The sequence below is a fragment of the Rhipicephalus microplus genome, chromosome 8 (assembly GCF_043290135.1).
Source record: "Rhipicephalus microplus isolate Deutch F79 chromosome 8, USDA_Rmic, whole genome shotgun sequence".
Classification (NCBI taxonomy): domain Eukaryota; kingdom Metazoa; phylum Arthropoda; class Arachnida; order Ixodida; family Ixodidae; genus Rhipicephalus; species Rhipicephalus microplus.
Window position 1 is genome coordinate 24,816,577 of NC_134707.1, and position 19,926 is coordinate 24,836,502.

At 45.5% G+C, this 19,926-nt stretch overlaps 1 protein-coding gene and 1 pseudogene across 1 annotated transcript in view; one reads left to right on the plus strand and one right to left on the minus strand.

Annotated features, from left to right (window-relative positions):
- LOC119164283 (uncharacterized) overlaps positions 1 to 19,926 on the plus strand; it is a 252,433-nt gene that overhangs the window by 75,476 nt on the left and 157,031 nt on the right. The window lies entirely within an intron of this gene.
- LOC142769409 (U4 spliceosomal RNA) lies at positions 13,347 to 13,429 on the minus strand (annotated as a pseudogene).

The window sequence follows — 19,926 nt, forward strand, 5'->3', positions numbered from 1 at the left end:
CGGAACACGTAGGCAAAGGATGTAATAACGTGTTTTCATTGTACGGACCGCATAACTTACACGTGTGCCTCGTTATCCATCGCTATCTATTGAATTCATCCTCTATCGGCAGTTCACCCGGCATCACTTGGCTGCGCAATACCGTCTTTCAAATATATTGCCTGCTAAGCACGAACGTCATGGTGTTTTCCTCGAACACCATTCATCTATTCTTCTTTCTGAACCGCGATTCAGTTCGCGGTTCCTTTTTCTCTTGAGCTACAGCTGCCGTTTCGTCTTTTTGTATTTTTTACGTGACTCTCTCTATTATGTAAGGATGGCACTTGTTCTTGTAACGCTTTGTTCTAGATAGTGCGTATTTCAGGAACTGCGCAGGACTCTTTTCTTTAGACTCATTCTAGTCGCTGGGTGTACTCGGATGGGATTAGAACCAGCAGCCTATCTGCGAGATGTGCGTGACACAGCCTAGGCAGAAATATGTTGAAATGTGCTTGTGGTACCGCGTGACAGCGTCGGTTGAAAAATTTCTTCAACATGGCACGTCGTTCGAGCAAACGTTTTGACAATTGGTGTTTTATACGGCTTTACGACGTCACTAGCTGACGTTATCGTCACTAACGTGACATTACTTGTTGACTTCATCTAGTGACATCGTCGCTCGCTGAACCGTCGGTCAATCCTGAGACAGTGCAAAACCACGTCAGATGTAGGCGGCTAGGAATACCTCCGATCTTGGAGGCCGTGCAACCCTGCGTTAAGTGTGAAGGCTTACAGTGCTTCCGATCTTAGAGGCTGCGCAAAACTACGTTTTCTGTTGAGGGCTTCCAATGCACCCGATCTAAGAAGCCGTGAAAACTATGTTAAGTGTACAAGGCATACAATGCATCAGATCTTAGAGGCTGTGCAATAAATACTACGTTTAGGGTAGAGGGCTCAGAATGCCTTCTATTTTAGAGGCCGGGAAAAACTGCGTCAGGTTTAGAAGGCTTACAATGCCTCCGATCCTGAACGTCATGCTAAACTACGGTAAATGTATTTCGATGGAGGTGAAAACGCTGTAGGCCCATGTGCTCAGATTTGGGTTTGCGTTAAAGAACCCCAGGTAGTCAAAATGTCGGGAGCCCTCCACTACGACGTCTCTCATAATCATATGGTGGTTTTGGAATGTTAAAACCTACATATCTATCTATCTATCTATCTATCTATCTATCTATCTATCTATCTATCTATCTATCTATCTATCTATCTATCTATCTATCTATCTATCTATCTATCTATCTATCTATCTATCTATCTATCTGTCTGTCTGTCTGTCTGTCTGTCTGTCTGTCTGTCTGTCTGTCTGTCTGTCTGTCTGTCTGTCTGTCTGTCTGTCTGTCTGTCTGTCTGTCTGTCTGTCTGTCTGTCTGTCTGTCTGTCTGTCTGTCTGTCTGTCTGTCTGTCTGTCTGTCTGTCTGTCTGTCTGTCTGTCTGTCTGTCTGTCTGTCTGTCTGTCTGTCTGTCTGTCTGTCTGTCTGTCTGTCTGTCTGTCTGTCTGTCTGTCTGTCTGTCTACGTTAAATACAGAAGGCTTACAATCCTTCAATCCTAGGTGTGAAAAAAACATTAGCATCGGTTAAAAAAAGACCAATAGGCTAACTGAGAATGAGATGACTCTCGCCTTCAGGTCGTCTTATTCGAATGAATAAGGAACCCTGCGAGAACTTTATTGCTTACCTAACTACACTATCTGTGAAAGAAACAAATAAAAGACGGCCGTTTCGCCCGAGAGCGTTTAAATGTAACACGCACCGCAGAGTGCGCGTGCGAGGTGCACCTGTGTGAGGCACGTGCCGGTATAAGATGGAACGAACCGGCGCAGTCCGTGAAAAAAAAAAAGAACGCATTTTCCGTCATCGCTGTATACCTGCGTCATTTGGTCGACGCGGCAACCTCGATTGTTACCATGGCACGTCGAGAGTCGGTGTGGGAACAAGTCGAATCCCGGATGTATTACAGGAATCGACGTCGAAGCAGCTGTTCCGCGATGAAATGTGTACTTCACGCTTTACAAATGCGCACATACACACACTCACACGTGTGCGTGGTTCCAGAATGCGAAAGTACCTCCTCTCTCTGTACGTTCTCTCTCTCTCTCTTTGTGTGTGTGTGTGTGTGTGTGTGTGTGCGTGTGTGTGTGTGTGTGCGTGCGTGCGATTTTGCTGCGGTGTGACAATTCTGTGTTCTTCAAACAATATATAGAATGATATAACTGTCAGTTCAAGCGCACGAATAATGTATATATAGTCTGCCCTTTGTAATAAACAGTTTAGTTGTGAGAAAGCGCTTGTCCTCTCTTCCTTTCTGTTTATTTGTGCGCTTGAACTGACAGCTATACCATGCATATCCAACTAGCCCAACTTTTGATTCTGTTGCAATATATAGAAGCTCAATAGTTTCTGGTATTTTTTCTCCATTGAGTGCTTTACAACAACCTTCCGGGTGCAGACGGAAAGCTTCGTGGTTTTTATATGCTGTATTTACGAAATATAAGTTGGTAATAAGTTTTCAAAACTTCCTCTAGTTTACGCGGGCTTTCTTCTCGAAATTAAGCACGATCAAACTGCAGACTGGAACCCTTAGACATCTACTTTTTGACACGTGCCTTTCTTATTGAACAGGTCTTTTGGTTCGTTGTTGTCATTGTCAATATTGAAGCAAACACGTAAATCACAATTATACGAACATTATTTTTCTCTTTCTTTTCTTCTGCTGCCTTCGAAATGCGATCACGGTTTCATTTCCAAACTCACGACCAGAAAATGCCTACTGGTCCCTAGGTCTCGAGTTATCCTGGAGCGATGAAATAGCTGGGTCACAGATCTCGCCCCAAAAGCGGGCGAATATAATCTAGCCACCGCTGTCGCGAGAACTTACCAGCCGGACCGGCCATCCGACGGCCAAGAAGGGCAGTGTCCGGTTCCAAGGCGACCGCTTCTCTTTTTTTCTTTATCAAGCTTTGGCTTATCGAAGAGCGTTACGCTTCGCCTTGCCGATAGCCCCACGCGGTGGCCGGAATCTCGGATTTCAAGACCGAGCACTCCAGATCCCACTCTTCTTCAGTAGGAAGAGACAGAAAACCCCGAGGCCACCGTGTCAGTGTGGAAGAAGACCTTTCTTGAGGCCTTCGGGGGGTTTCACTGACTCCATAGAGGCGTGCGAGCCGTGCCGGTCTTACGCTAGTCGCTCGTATCTGTAGGGTATGAGAGGAGGAAACCTGGAAAGAGGAACGTCGCGACGTTCCAGGGTGACCGGCAGATATAGCCGGATCATTCTACGATAAAGGTACTCTGATACGAACTTTCTTTTTCGACTTGAATGGGAAACAGTCCTTATGGTCTTACGGGCGAGACCAACCCCCTTTCCCTGGTGAAATCCCTTTCGATATCTTGTAGCATGACCGTTACAGCGATAGCAGTTCTCTGACACGCGTACTTGCTTTCTCGTCTTCAGTGGAAAACGTGCCTTCGTGGTGTTGCGATGAGAATGCGGCCTTTCTCGTACCTGGTGAAGTCTTCTTGATATCCTGAAGCCTAGGCGTTTTAGAAGGATGGGGATTTCTGTGGTAGGAACCATTTCCGGCTCGAAATAGGAAAGCAGCCTTGTGATACAGCTAGGGAAGCCTCTCGACGTTAAGAATCCGCGCAAAAGTTGGAAGCATGGGACTTGTGGTTCTGTCCTGTGATCTTATTTGTCTTGTACGGTGGACCTCTGGTGTTTGCTGACTTTAGTCTTTTTGGATAAGTATGCATTTCAACCACCTCGCCCGGTCATTCGCCCTTCCTCTCTCTCTCTCTCTCTCTCTCTCTCTCTCTCTCTCTCTCTCACACACACACACACACACACACACACACACACACACACACAGAAAACCTTTTGGCTCCTGAAATTGTATGGACTAAAAAATATGTGTTGTTGCAGTACTAGCGTTTCGTGGAGTCGAACAACCACGTGATGAGGAAAATGAAGAGAAAAAGCTTCCGGAAGTCCCAGCTCCCTAGGTCGCAGCACCACGTTTTTTTTTTTTTTTCGGTGTTACGAGGGGCACCACCAGAGCATGTTATCCAGACAGCTAACCTCGCCACAGTCCGGGTAGAGTTTCTTAATCCCTTCTATTCCAGCGTTCAGATATGTAGACAGAACATATTAGCGCATTGTGATTAATTGATTAAGCTTTCTAACTCCTTGCCCTAAAATCAATTTGAAATGTCGGCATCGCTTGGAGCAACAGGAGGAGGCCACCATTTGCAATCGGTGGTAAGGGAAGGCGTCGGCTATACCGTAATCACAACTCGCTGAAATTCGCAGACACTGGGATACAAACGCTGAACACCTCACATGCCGAAGCGTTGGATGGTTTACCGCAATCCACATTTCGGCGTATAAGCTTCACCAGGGATCAAACGCGAGGCATCGATATCAGCAGGGCGTAAGGGAAATGTGGCAGCTTGGGCTAGTTGGTATGGCATGACGATAGTTATAGCGCTAGAACAAAACGACGACACAAAACGACGACACAGCGCTCGTGTCTTTCGTGTCCTTCTTGTCTCTGTGCCGTCGTTTTGTTCTAGCGCTATAACTATCGTCATCGTAAGGGAAAGTCGATGGGCTGGGCTACGGCGACGGGCTGGCCCTAATTGACTTAGGTGCGCAAAAAAAAATAGAAATAAAAAGGTGGCGTCTGAGTAGTAGTTCTCGTGACGAGAACGTTTTCGAGTGAGAGCTAACGTTTCCCAGAGGCGCAACTTGTGCTCCAATGCGAGCGGCGTGCGTTGTTGACTCCTCGCTGCTGTGCTCGCTGCTGTGCTCAGCTTCGGGTCGGTTGTTTGCGCGCCATTCGACCGGACAGAGTGGCGGTTTTGGGCGTGCGTGCGTAAGCGTATGCGCACGCTTGCGCTTGTTCAGGACGGAGGCCGACGCACGTGCCTCCTCGACTTTCAAGAGTTCGCCGCCGATATAGGCAAGAACGCTGGCCTTATCGGACGCGCTTCAAACGAAGACGCCCCGTGCCGGTTGAATAGCCCCCGTTCACTGGCCTTAAACAGCAGACCGAAGGCGTAGTTTCGAAAATCGTGCTTCTTTTGTGTGTGTGTGTGTGTGTGTGTGATTATCGTTGGTTGCTGTCAGTTCGGTGGCGCTATCGGTCCCATTTTACGCATGGTTTTGGATTAGTAAGTAGAACTTTACTATAGTAACGGTCTCTAAGAGTGCCGGAATCTTCCTTCCTTACAACTGGCAAAGCCGGGCTGTAAGGCACGCCTTGCCACTGATCTCATCTGGATACAAAACCTTGCATCACAGTATACCCACAGCTTTCCATACGGGCTTCAGTATGCATGTTCGGCGGTATGCTCGAACGCCCTCCCTGCTTTGCCTTTTCTTGATGAATACAATTTCTGTAAACAGAATCTTTGTTTTTTTTCAATAAATGTCTAAATATTAGGGTTCTTATTATGCTTGCTAGGTGCGCTAAAGATAACAAACACGCGCACGTAATCGCGCAAACACCCCAACACAACATGTCCTCTATTTCCCTCCCGCCAACTTGGCTTCTTCATTATATTGGCGGGGGGAAGGGGAGGGAGTAATTTTAAATGAAGAGAAAAGTGAGACCCGTAACTGTCTCTCAGGGGGAAGACACCTCACCAGTAGCTCACGAGGGGTGAGGCTAAGGAAGGGTTAAAAGGATAGGATTAAAAGGTACAGAGGTAGAGAGAGTGGAAGGAGAGAGCGAGACGCAGGAACAGCGAACAGCGGAAGTAAGGAGAAGATAGGAAATGTGGACACGATTTGGGCTCACTGCTGTTTTTGTGACCCTTGTAGTGCTTCCATATAGCCCTTATAGCGTTTACGTAGTGATTCATTAGCGCTAAATGACAGCGCAGGACAGCCGAGACAGGACAAGGTGCTCCAAACGTTTTGTCCTGCCGTCCGCCTTTTCTTGCCAACTTCATTCAGATCCATGAAACAAACGGTGAGAATAAGTGAGAATTTGTTATAAGGCAGAGAGGTCGGCCTGAGCTAGTTCGCTCTAGCCTGCTAAAGAACAAGCGGGGTTGCCATTTTTCGCTATGGAGCACCGTGGAATCGCACCAACTAGATCGCCTATACGCATTCTGCTAAATTACCTCATAGGGCTGTATCGATGTGAATATCATTGTCATTGTTGTTGTCATCGGATGCCGATATGAACTGTTAAAATCTAGCTCCTCTCGCAGTAATCGAGCTCGCGTGCGAGAAATCGCTGAGATCGAGTATAGGGCAGCTTTCAGACAGAACTCCCGAAGCCGTATAACGGCTGCGTCAACATAGCGAGACGTATACCATGCCTATTGTTATCCACGAAGAGAGTATCTCGGTCTCCTCTGGCGACTGTCTTTGCATTGACCTTGTGCTGAACGTTGTCTCAATTCATTCTCCCCTCAGGCGTGCTCTTACCGCGTAGCACTCTTTTTTTTTCTTTGCTCGTATCCAGGGCATCGCGCGCTTTCCTCGGCCGAGGGCATGTCGTGTCAGCGCTGACCAGTGGGCTCGGATACGGCTGGTCTTCTGCGCCGAACTCAGCGCAAGCCGTGCCCTTGCGGTTGCCCTCTGCATGACTTCTTCTGTGGACGCTATGTAATGTGTCTAGGAATAAGCCTATTGGCGTGGTTTCATGATTGAATGATTTTACGACTAACCTGTTATGGTTTCATCAAGACTATTTTGAAGTTCATTGCGTACTTAAAACTATAGTGCACTAAACGATCTCATATCGTGTTTCTTTCCACGATGTTCATCTTTCTTTCCTTCCCAACTGTGTGTCCCAGCATATGCACGTATATTTCTGTATAGGTCTACATTACGGCTATGCAAAACTGCATAGATGTACGTGTACACATGGAAAATTACGCCATTGCTTTCCGTACAAGCCAAAACTGGATAGGAGCCTTTCGGCTATCTCACCTAGATGACTTGACGTACTGCGACTCGATCGGTACTTGAAAAGATCTACTCATAACTTCGAGTTAGTCTGAAACGTTACGTCGTGTGTTTCTCAGAGCATGAAACGAGCATTTCATGGTACTTCGCATGGGAATAGCTGCGTGTGGTATCGTTTTACGTCACAGATTATGGTCGCGAGAATAGCTCATGCGAGACGCCGACTCTCTTCCTTTTTTTTTTTCTCCTTCTGTCATTGATGTTCGCACGCACGACGTATCCACTTCGTATCTTCACTCGTCACTCTTGGCGCATAGCGGCGTTCTTCCCTTTTCACTTCTCGCTTCACTCTGCGCCTCTTCACTCATCACTCTACGATACGGTCGCAACCAGCCACCGTTAGAGAGGCAGGCAAGCCCTTTCGGAAGCGCATAAACACTATTAAGGCGAGCGGGCATTGGGACGTCGTGAAAGTGAGGGCACTTACGCCCCTCCCCCTCGAAAAAAACAAAAATGCACGGATAACAGTGACCTAACGACTCCGCAATGGCTACGTTCTGCAGCAGCCCGCTACTACGCAAGGCGCCCCGCAATTTGTGCTTTGCGCGTTGCTGGAGGTCGCGCGCGCTGGGAGTCGAGGGAGCAGTGACACGCACGCACGAACGAGCTTACGTTTCGCGCTAGAAAACAAACACGCGCGCACAAACATGCAAGCGCAGACGTTCGACTGGCGCGCAGTCTCAATCGTACTCGAGAGGCGCTCACCTCACGGCCCCACGCGAACGCGCCTTCGCCGTCATTACGCGCGCAGATGCGGGTGTGTTGTAAGGTGACTTTGCAGTACACGCACACGTAAGTATACGCACAAACACATGCGTACGGGCGTATTTACAAGCGCATCCTGTACTCAGAGATGTACGCGCACGCGACAAGCTCTTCCATCGCCATTGCCACTAGGAGCTATACCTGCCTAAAGGACTCTTCTGGCGGGAGTTGGGGCTTATAGATTGCTTAAGTATGCTTGACCAGGTATGCTTCGTATGTTGCGTTGTGCATGAGGGGAAGTTATTTGCCGTGCTTTGCAAAAAAGGTTGATCCTCGGCAAAAAAGTCCATAAAGAAACTGCTGCATAGTTTGGAAGACGTCTATATAGCGAAGAAAGGGTTACATTGCGTCAGTGACAGGTCTATAACTTTGATTGATATGTCGGGTTTAACGTCCCAAAACCACCATATGATTATGAGAGACGCCGTAGTGGAGGGCTCCGGAAATTTCGACCACCTGGGGTTCTTTAACGTGCATCCAAATCTGAGCACACGGGCCTACAACATTTCCGCCTCCATCGGAAATGCAGCCGCCGCAGCCGGGATTCGAACCCGCGACCTGCGGGTCAGCAGCCGAGTACCTTAGCCACAAGACCACTGCGGCGGGGCCAGGTCTATAACTTTGAATGTAAACATTTGACAGAAGTCTGTCTGGTTGGATATGAAACTGGGGGATGATATAGGCTCCAACCACAAGTTTTTAGGAGACCCGACGTTTCGGAACCGACTTGGTTCCTTCTTCAGGGGTGACTGCATAGGCTGCGTAGACTACGTAGACTGCGTAGTCACCCCTCAAGAAGGAACCAAATCGGTTCCGAAACGTCGGGTCTCCTAAAAACTTTAGGTTGGAGCCTATATCATCTCCCAGTCTATAACTTCGCGTTATGTAGAAATGCGCCGCTTATTTCATAGCATGTTATCTTCAACATATCGCTTAACGTCAGGGGGTTTCAGTTGGTCTCATCAAGACGTTTCAAGTCATACGCTGCCTCTTTACGTATGCGTGGAAGTCGCTTTTGTTTTTTTGTTTGTTTGTTTTTCTTGTAAGTTTCCAAGAGGGTCATTGAACAGTCGGTAAAATGACACTTCGATTGATTCTCTGTTGTGCCCCCTCCCCTTTTTCACGAAATACCTTTCTCGCCACTGTCAAACATGCCAGTGCAAACCACCTACCTCGCGCGGTTGCATACCTACAGGCACACGCGCGCACACTAACACGTACATGAGTGTACGGGCGAGGTAACACACATACCGGTGGTCTTTAAGGGCGTCATTACGAGGCGCAACTGGCCCGGCCGGTCGGTGCTTTCACTCGCCCGGCCGGGCGCATCGTAAGCGCACTAATGGAACTCTCGGGGTCTTCGTTTAGCTCCAGGGCAGGCGCGATCGAGAAGCAGCTTCGCCGACTGGATTGCCTGCCGTTCGCGCACCCGGGGACACACTTATATGTGGCGGGAAAAAAAAGCGAGAGTTCTTTGTGTTTCCATCGGCACGTGGTTCTTCGCGTGTCTCTGCTCCCTTACTTACTTTCCCTTTCCTCAACCCAGAGGGCGACCCTGATGTGATGGGCATAACCTGTTCGCCTCGATTCGCGTACCTGGAAGATAGCGTCCTCACCGACTAACCCGATTAACGAAGCGTGCGCAGCCAGTGCTTTCGTGTCTTCGTATAGCTCGACGATATCGCCTTGGTTTCGCAGGTTCCGAGAAGCGTCTTTTTTTTTTTAAACACAAGTCACGGCCAACGGGATCTCTTTTTTTTCATCTACACCTCCGTATAAATATGCTACAAAGAGGTTAAATTGTTCCGGTGGGAAATGCAGTCGGAAAATAGGATGGCAAACGTACGAAACACGAATTTTCTACGAACGTTTCGGCCGGATGTCGCCTCCGTCTTTGTACTATATATATATATATATATATATATATATATATATATATATATATATATATATATATATATATATATATATATATATATATATATATATATATATATATAACGTTTCGGACGGAGCTCCAGCCTTCGTCAGAGTAAAATGACCAAAGCGGGCCGGCCCCTCCGGTCGGAACGTTAGTAAAATTTGTTTTGTAGCTTCGTCGTCCTCTTTCAGCAGAGTGCCTTGCCTTGTTGGGCGAGTCGGCTCTCATTCTTAACGCAGCTTATGGCGCGATAAAGACACGAGAGACGAACAAGCGCTATCCATCTCTCCGTCATTTTTGATTGCATTTCACACCGAAACTATATATATATATATATATATATATATATATATATATATATATATATATATATATATATATATATATATATATATATATATATATATATATATCGAGCATCGAACGCGTTATTCGAAGGTCGTAGGTTCGATTCCTGCTCACAGCTGGTAATTTTTTCACCCACTTTTCTTTCTTCTTATTTACATTCCATTGGTTCTAATAACTTCCGCTGTACATTCCTTGGCATTACTGTCTGTTATATCTCATTAATTTTGTGTTAAACCACGGAAATACGAGCCCTTAAATATACACTTCTCTCCCTTATATATATATATATATATATATATATATATATATATATATATATATATATATATATATATATATATATATATATGCAGGTGCGTTTGGCGTTTGTCATCCCTCTCCAACGGAATGTCCACCAAGGCACGCGCACAATGCCACACGTCTCTCGGCGCTTCCTTTTTCAGACATATTACCCGCGACTTTTATCCGAGTGTGCAACAAAGTCTCGTCTCTCTCTGACGAGCGACGATACCGGAGCTATGTCGAGAGGCTTGTCATTCTTGCGTTTGCTTTCTGAACGTATACACTACACATTGTTATACGGAGCGAAGTGCGGCGCTCTGTCCCAGCGTGTGCGGTGTAAATGCTTTGCTATAGTACTGTTCCCATTTCTCTATACCTCAGTTCGAAGGCATTGCCGTTTCCGTCCACTGATGTGGTGTTGTGGTTACGCTACGAAGCGTCAACCTAAACGTCAGTCTTTCTCGGAACGATTATTCTTGCGCTCTTCATACATTTTTTTTTTCAACTTTTACGTCCCAGTCCTATGGTAGCTCTTCACTCTTACACATTTTCATTTTATAGAAAAAAGCAATGATTGATTGATTTGTAGGGTTTAACGTCCCAAAACCACTATACGATTATGAGAGACGCCGTAGTGGAGGGCTCCGGAAATTTCGACCACCTGGGGGAGAAAAAAAGCAATTTGTTTCCTTTTGTATACCGAGTAATACCTAACGAATGCTTGTCTGGTTTTAACTTTCCTTATTTTCGAGATTCATTTAGCACAGCGCACTTGCTGATACAGCGAAAGAAATGTTGTAACGTTTCAATTGCTCCTTGCATAAATTTTAGCCAATCCTGGCTCTGAACCTATTAATAACCACCCTAACGGACGAAATGTGGATAATACTTGCGAAACCGTTTTTTTTTTTTTTGTCATTCAGCCCAACAGTCAAACAATACCGCAATCTCGACTTTTTTTTTCAATGTTGAGAGTTTCAAGGAACGTAGTCGCAAGATTTTTTCAACATTTCTAAATGAGGCGAATTCGGAACGAAAGAATCTTGGGCTGCAGGCGTTTAAGCGGAAACGGAACGCTGAGCTAAAGGTTACGCTTTAGTAAAGCCTACAGCTCGTACTAACGCATTCGTTTTCGCTTCGAGTTATTATGGCGCACGCATAATGTAGCTAACTAAGAAGTTTGTTTTTTCCGCCACCTTTCTTCAATTCCAAGGTCGGCAGAGTCGGGCTCAGTTGTGCTTTACGTGCGCGAGGTACGCGAGTGATCGAAAATTGCCTCTGCCACGTGATGACGTCACAAAACGACGTCATCTCGATGTCACAGATTGCTAAGTTCTGCGTGGACTCCATGACATCACTGCGACGTCACATGAAGTCATTATCCGACGGCATCGTCGCATCATCAAAATTCACCTAGCTGATCATGGAATCAGTGCAAAGTCATGCTGACCGCTTTAAAAGACTGGTGCGGTGATAATATCATGCAGATACACTGAGAAGGACGACTCGAAGATGGCTTTCACTATCGAGGGATTTGCGATAGCATGAAGAACCTTGTTGTTTTGGCTGGACAGTGTTATTACGGCATTTACATGCATACTAGCAGCACTCGCTTGTGTTGGCTATAGTATCTCGAATGTCTAGTTTTGGCTGCTTTTTTGCTATTCGGTGCAGTAACGGCAACGTAGCCTTCGTTCATCCTCTGTCCGGTGCGAGAGTCGTATACATCTTTGTTTTCTTGGTGCATTCGCTCTATCGTTAACTGTGGCCTCCACGACTTAGTTCTGCGGGTGACAGACTAACTTTTTCTCGTTCACTCTCCCCAAACTTGTCCTTAAAATTGACATAGCTTTGAACTTTTGAAATATAAACGAGCCATACGAGTCACCCACTCTTCACATCAGCGGGTGTCTATTCGTGAGTGAAGGTGCTTTTTGTTGTTATTTGTCATTTCTAAGCATCGAGATATTCAGAGACGATAGGCTTAGTTGTTCATCTGTGACAGAAAGCTGCGACGTCTGCCGGGACGTTCCGCATTTCTTTTTCTCGGCGTCTGTTATATGACTCATGCGCAGCAAACTTTCCTCTGGAGTAGTCATTGTGGCGATGCCACAAGAAACGCGTAGTGCGAATCCTGCACTCGTGACCTTTTTAGGCTTTTATTTGTTCTTTTTTTATTTATTTCGGACAATTGGATGCGCGTATTCCTTTCGTGGGCTACATTATCGTAAATATTTTACACACTGTATACTTTCGTAGCAGAGGGAGAAAGCTGATTTCCGCGTGAGTCACGAAGTGATATGCGTCACTTAAATTTTTGAATGAAACATCGCAGCAACATACGCAAGAGGAGATCGTATAACAAAGCGACGATTCGTGTAGAGTCACGTGGTGATGGAGGACAGTGCAATCGCCTATTGAAAAGTCACATGAGTGCCTTTTTTAGCAGAGTATTCAGGGCTAGCATGAATGATCAATTCGTTTTGAAATTCCTATATGCTCAAAATATTACTTGCAGACACATGAAAGATATACGAAAGGAACCACGAACCCCTTAACGTTTTATTCTGTTTTTCAAGTGGCAGCAACACACTACCGCAGTTTTTTTGGTCGCACTCAAAGAACGCAGCATTGGCGCAGTGCATACATTTGATATGGCTATCCTACAATACGAATGTAGTGAGCTCCATTATCATATAGTCGTGTGTCGTGTCACCATAGAGGCACGTTCAGAACCTTTACAGAGGCTTATGGGAAATTAAAGCTTATAGATGGCGCGATGCTAGCGTGGCCGAGCTATGCGTTAGTGGGGATGTACTACACTGCCGGCAAAGGTGGCTTTTTCGCCTGATTTTGCACAAGCGGCGGCAAGGACATGGGCGCAGGCGCGTTCCTCATTCGGCCCAGAGCACTGCAAATCAGCACTAGTTGACGCTGTGACGCACCACAGGTGCAATGCAAGAGCTTTGCGCGTGCGCTAAAGCGAGCGTGGCAGTGTTGTGTTGAACATAGAGAGAGAGAGAAGTTTTCAACTAGCAATAGTCGCCCCTCAGTTTACACTTCATTTGGTACGACACCGCCTCTGCGCTAATATACAATAGAGAGAACTCTGGTGCTAGTGTCTATGGGAACTGCAGCGCACGGCGCTTCAGCGAGCACGAGAATGATGGGTAGCACACACATTTGTCTAATCTTCGTACTTCTGGCCGGCTTTTGGCTCCGTGTGTAATCGGGTGTCTTAAAGCTGTTTTTTCACGAAACAAAAATTGGCAAATGTTCTGCGGTTGCGCTTCACCACCCTTTTCTTTTAGACTTGCCTTTCCAAATCGGGTCACTAAGTTGAAAAGGGTTGACTCTTTCTTTCAAAACAATACCGAAACACAGCAATAAACCTAGCCGCAAGTACGATTCATCGCCCGCAAGTACGAAGACTAGGCAAGTGTGTGTATTACCCATCATTCCCATGGTCGCTGAACAATCGCAGCCCCATAGTCTCCTCTGGTTAACTTTAGGAAACTCTATGGCGGCGGAGGCAGCGCCGGGGATATTCCCACTTACGACAAGAGCAGTGGCGCCGCTCGACGTTGCTTTGAAAGCCTATAAATTAGGTTGGTTTGTGGTCATTTTCGATACATTTTTCACGTGTATGCGTGATGTATTGTTCGAGCAATAGTCTGCCCAAATCGAATGAATCATATGCTATCCTTGTACGTCGTATAACTATTATCCCTGTGAACCCGCAGACCTTTGCCATTGACGAGTTGGTTGTGCAGCACTTTCGTTAGCTTTTATACGAAATTTCGAATAGTTTATGTTTGTGTGTGTGTGTGTGTGTGTGTGTGTGTGTGTGTGTGTGTGTGTGTGTGTGTGTGTGTGTGTATGTGTGTGTGTGTGTGTGTGTGTGTGTGAGAGAGAGAGAGAGAGATTTCGTGATTAGTAGTCTAAGAGGGGAGTGTGGTAGTGCGAGAATTTTATTAGAAGGCAGAGAGGTCAGCCTGAGCTAGTTCGCTCTATAGCCTTGTAAGAAGAGGAGGGGAGGCTGTGATGAAGTTACGACCCCACCCTTATCTATGGGGGTCAAATCTCCACAGCAGCGCCGTCTCCTTCTCTCCGCCTATTAGTCCAGTTCGATAAAAACAAACTTCGTGATGTATGCAACAGTGATGATTGAGTGGTGACGTCTTCCTCGCCGAGGTTCGTATACTTGGGCGTGCTGGTCTGTTATGAGTAGGTGTAACGTTGTGCACAATGGGCACCCTCTGTGACACCCGTCGTGCCCTGCGTGCTACCTCGCGACTTCTTCTTGTGTATGTGTCTCTTATGCGCAACGTCATACGCGCTTGTGTTTCTCACAATGGCCGGTCCTCGGTTCCCTGTTTTCAGTGCATAGCGGTGGGTAACAGTTTTTTTGGAATGTGACACTAGGGGTCGGCAGTCACCGTTATTCTACAAAAAGATATTCGTGGCCTTAAACCCTGTACGCTTTAAGCAATGACGAGGCACACAGGTTCTGCTGCCAAAAAGGTGTGGGGCACCCATGGTGCACTCCTCTCACCCCTTTTGGATGTGTCTGGGGGAGTCTGCAGTGTCCCCCAACTCCACCCCTTTTTCGTACGACCACCTATGTTTACAAGTCGAATTGTTCTGCGCCGCACGTGTTGACCTTGGACGAAAGGGGGAAAAAAAAGGCGCCCGAATGAAAAACAACAAAGAGGCCGCAAACCCAAAAATAAAACGTTGTTCGAAGCTAAAAAAAGAATGTATACAGTTGCGTGCACACGTGCCAAACGTGAACAAAAGCGAACGACGCCTTTTGACGTTACCTGCGTTCTTCGGTCTTTTTTCTTCATTTTCTTTTTTTGTACTATTTAATTATGTGCACGAACGTTCAAGCGAGCAGCGTTCAACTGTGAAAAGTGACGCAGTCGAAGCGCTCCGACAGCATTTCGTATTAAATGTTGCGAAGCGCAGCTTTTGGCCGAAAGGCTCATCCGTCATGGTCTGCACGCTTTCACTGTTCTCTCTCTCGCCTAGATACACGAGTATGTATGTATGTATGTATGTATGTATGTATGTATGTATGTATGTATGTATGTATGTATGTATGTATGTATGTATGTATGTATGTATGTATGTATGTATGTATGTAATATGTGTACGTATGTGTGTCTGTATGCTTGTATGTATGTACGTGTGCGTTTTTATCTTCCGCAATTGCTCTAGCACGCTATTCACGTTTTGTAAGATTTTTGAAATCAGGAAGAAGGCTAGTCGGTTTAGGCTGCTCCAAGAGACGCTCTCGCATCTCATCGGTCATGCTAAGCGTATTGCCATTCTTCTGGGATGAACATCTGTGTTGGTGCTCTTTATATGTCGTCTGTGGACAACAGACCTTTTTTTTGCGGTTCAACTTCTTTTAGACTAAATGTGAGGTCAATAGGCCTCTATATATTTCGGAATATTTCCAAAACTTTGATAAGCACTGGGTAAATTTCAAAGTGTGTTCGGCGAAGGCTTGAGGCCGTTCAACTGCCCATGCTGTCTCCTTATCTTGGTTGGTGTTTTTTACACACGTGATTTCTGAAAGTGTGTAGGGTGGAGAGGCCGCAGCTTGCACCGTTCCAGGGCACGGATGGACGGATGGTCACTGCGAGTATGATACATTAAGGACTTTTGCCTTAATAGACTTTAAGACGGGTTGCTCGAGTAGTCCCTGCTGACCGGTCCAAGCAAGACCTTAAAAAATATGTCTTGCCATTTCTCTTTGTGTAAACCTGATTCAACAAGGCAAAGACAGACGAGGGCTTCACGAGGTGAAGCTATAGAAAGACGTCTCAGCCTCGAAGACTAGTCTGCTTGTCGAAACGTCCACTCGCTTGACATCACGAGTTCGCAAATTTTTTTCTTCGGACCTGACTAAATGGTCACGTTTGCGGCCGTTTTAAATTTACTCTTGCGAGTTGCCCAACGCGCTTCTTCACTTAAGACTCTATTCTTTAGGACGCTAAGCATTTTTATTAATTTATTATGTGTGCAGCATATATCGTGAAGTTTTTTCTTTCTTTTTTCTCGCAAAAGACGTACAGCTTACTCTTTCGTAAGTGGCAACAGTTGCTCCTGTTGTACACTCGGAAATAGAATAAAATTCGAACACGCGTAACAGCTTCCAGCCGCCACCTTTCTCCGTCCACCGACTCGTGGCGCACTTGTAAAAACACCGTGGGCGAAATGTCGGCGAAATGTCGGCGAAATGTCGGCGAAATGTCTAATACACATAATTGGCGCTTCGTCTGTGCGACATATGCACAAAGAGAAAGTCTGTATACAAACATCCTGATGAAACTTCAAGCACACGTCTTGCGAGAGAAGGACCTTGTTGATTATTTACTACATATCTGGCATCGCCAAGCTCTTGTGAGTCGCTGTGTATAAGTGTGAAATGCACAGGTTCACATTTTATTATACGCGGAAACAGCAGGGTGCATTGTATACAATGCCTATTAGACTCGCTGTCGAAGTTATCGTCCATTTCACGTGGGACGCGTTTGCTGAATCTCTTCGGCCAGCTTGCAAGAGATATAGGTCTACAAGTGGTCTTCCGCAGGACCTCCATAAGACATCCTCCGGAATTGGTAATATCTACGAAAACAGCGGCCTATACACACTGTACGAACAGAGTGCGCGTCCAATCAGAATGCGTGCACTAATCACCCGATGCGTCGCTCACTCGGCCTGTTGATTGACTGATATGTGGGGTTTAACGTCCCAAAACCACTATATGATTATGAGAGACGCCGTAGTGGAGGACTCCGGAAATTTAGACCACCTGGGGTTTTTTAACGTGCACCCAAATCTGAGCACACGGGCCTACAACATTTCCGCCTACATCGGAAATGCAGCCGCCACAGCCGGGATTCGAACCCGCGCCCTGTGGCCTGTTGACGAACGAGCGAAACGCATAGCTCAGAAACGAATACAAGCGAGGAAGGCATCGGGTTGAGCCTCGTTTGAAAAAAACACGAGTCCGTGATCGCCTTTATGCAGTGCCTTTTTCTACGCTATGTATTCCGCTTAAGCGATGATCCGTCAACTCGCACAAATCCTATTCATTGTGCTCTAGATGGAGGCAACATTGTGGCGTGCATTGCAAGAAATTGCGTGACAAAGCGAGGGTCTTCTTGGAAATTTTCATAATGAACAAAGGCCCCGGCTTCGGAGGCTTGCGCTCAAAGCCTTCCCGTTTTGGGCAGCTCTCCAGGTGGTCGATTGTGTTTCGTTGCCTTTCATGTTGAGAGTACCCTTTTTGTACCGACACCGATTTTTATGCCTCACTTTTATTTCTGTCTTTTTGCAGGTGAGTCGACCATCCATTGTTTCCACGCTTTAGCCAACAACTGATGCGTCCGCACCCGGGGCACATTGTGCGGTTTGTTCTCGCTGTGCAGGTGATGCGCAAGTGAGTTTAACCCCTTCCTTACCGCTTCTTTTTGCTACCAACTGGGGCATGCAAGCTAGCGTGAGCCATGCCGTACACCAACGTGACAAAGTTTGAAGTATCATTGAGCCGACACTTGATTACAGACGCGCTAGTAAAATTCTCGTCTATGATGCTAACCTCACACCGTGATGACGTGGTTGGGAATCAGAAACTGTTATGCTGATAGCTGGCGAACGTGCGAATACAAGACGTGATGCACACAGCGATGTACTGCAATGCACTATCATGGCCCCAACTTGCAGTAACACATACGCAATAACTGAATACAATATATATTGTATTGGGAACAGTCGTCTACTTTTTCGCTCTCCTCTTCTGCCACCAACACAGCGCAGCAATATGTATATATATATATATATATATATATATATATATATATATATATATATATATATATATATATATATATATATATATATATATATATATATATAGCATCGAACGCGTTATTGGAAGGTCGTAGGTTCGATTCCTGCTCACGGATGGTTATTTTTTCATCCACATTTCTTTCTTCTTATTTACATTCCATTGGTTCTAATAACTTCCCCTGTACATTCCTTGGCATTACTGTCTGTTAGATCTCATTAATATTGTGTTAAAACACGGAAAAACGAGCCCTTGGGTATACACTTCTTTCCCTTATATATATATATATATATATATATATATATATATATATATATATATATATATATATATATATATATATATATATATATATATATATATATATATATATATAAGGAAAAGTAGAGTACGACGCACGTTGGTTTTTTTGCACGGTATACTCTGACCGACGTTTCGGCTGGTGGACCAGCCTATATATATATATATATATATATATATATATATATATATATATATATATATATATATATATCGGCTTGTGCTAGGTGAGTTCTCTCTACCCCCGCGCCACCAAGTGGTCAAATTATAACCTTTATTTAGGCAAATAAATATATAATAAAGTGTCTGAATTTAACGTGGGCAATAAAACTACAGACCGGATGGAGCTAACACAATAAGTCTACTTCGACGACAAGACGGAACGAGTTATTGCCCGCACTTTGTCGCTGAAGGACACTTGCTGATGTTTATCCCACTCCTGCTTCTTGGCCATCGTACAAGCCTGGTTCACCACGTTTACGACTAGTTTCTCGATGTTTCTCTCCTAATTTTTGCGCAATATTTCTGCAGAATTTTTTTTTCTCGAGAAGTGTCGAGCCCGCAGCGATGACAAATTACTTCATTGTCCGTCCATGCCTTCTCACCTGCCGCTAAGTAGCGTGACGGTTCGAAACACGCATTCTCATCTCCCTGCAAATGTAACGTTGTCACGTTCCCATAGGGGTTCTAGAGTCACTATTAATTGATTTTGCTTGCTGCTGGTTTAGTGGTAAAGAAATCTTTAGTATTTGACCCAGCCTCCTGCTCTTAACAAAAAGTTCAAGCTTATTCCTGAGCCTGTTATTACGTATATATTTCTGCAAATGTATTTACTTGCTTTTTCCAGCATTCTCAGTTGTTTTCATCATGGTCAACTAGCTCACAGAGTCATGTTTCTTAAGATAATGTAATGGCACAATGGTATAAATACAGTAGTTACTATTTACGTACACTGCATCGGTCGCTTTCGGCGCTATACACCGTGAATATATTACTGTGAATACATGCAGACGTAATCTTTGTCTCACAGAATACGACACCAGGATGCTGCCGAATGATCATGTGAAAATATCGGGCCTGTTAACGCCGTTATAGCTGCTTCATCGCTATCCTTTTTCTTTTTAATTATTTTTTTATTTTAACACCTACCGTTTAATCGCCGTTATTTGATGCTAGCGTTAAGATGGCGTCTGCCTGCGTTCACGAGATCGTCCAAAGCGCTTGTTTTCGATGACGCTTGGTCACAATTGAAACCGCGTGGTATACTCACGTGGACCCGTCACACTTAGTCAACGCTTTCTCTCTCGATTGATTTCTTCGCTTCAAACGTCCATACAATCTGTATACGTCGGTTGCATTGCAATCTTGGTAATATCGCTTCGCAGCGTTTCTCGCGTATTGCCGTCCCTGGCCGTCGTGGCGCAGCG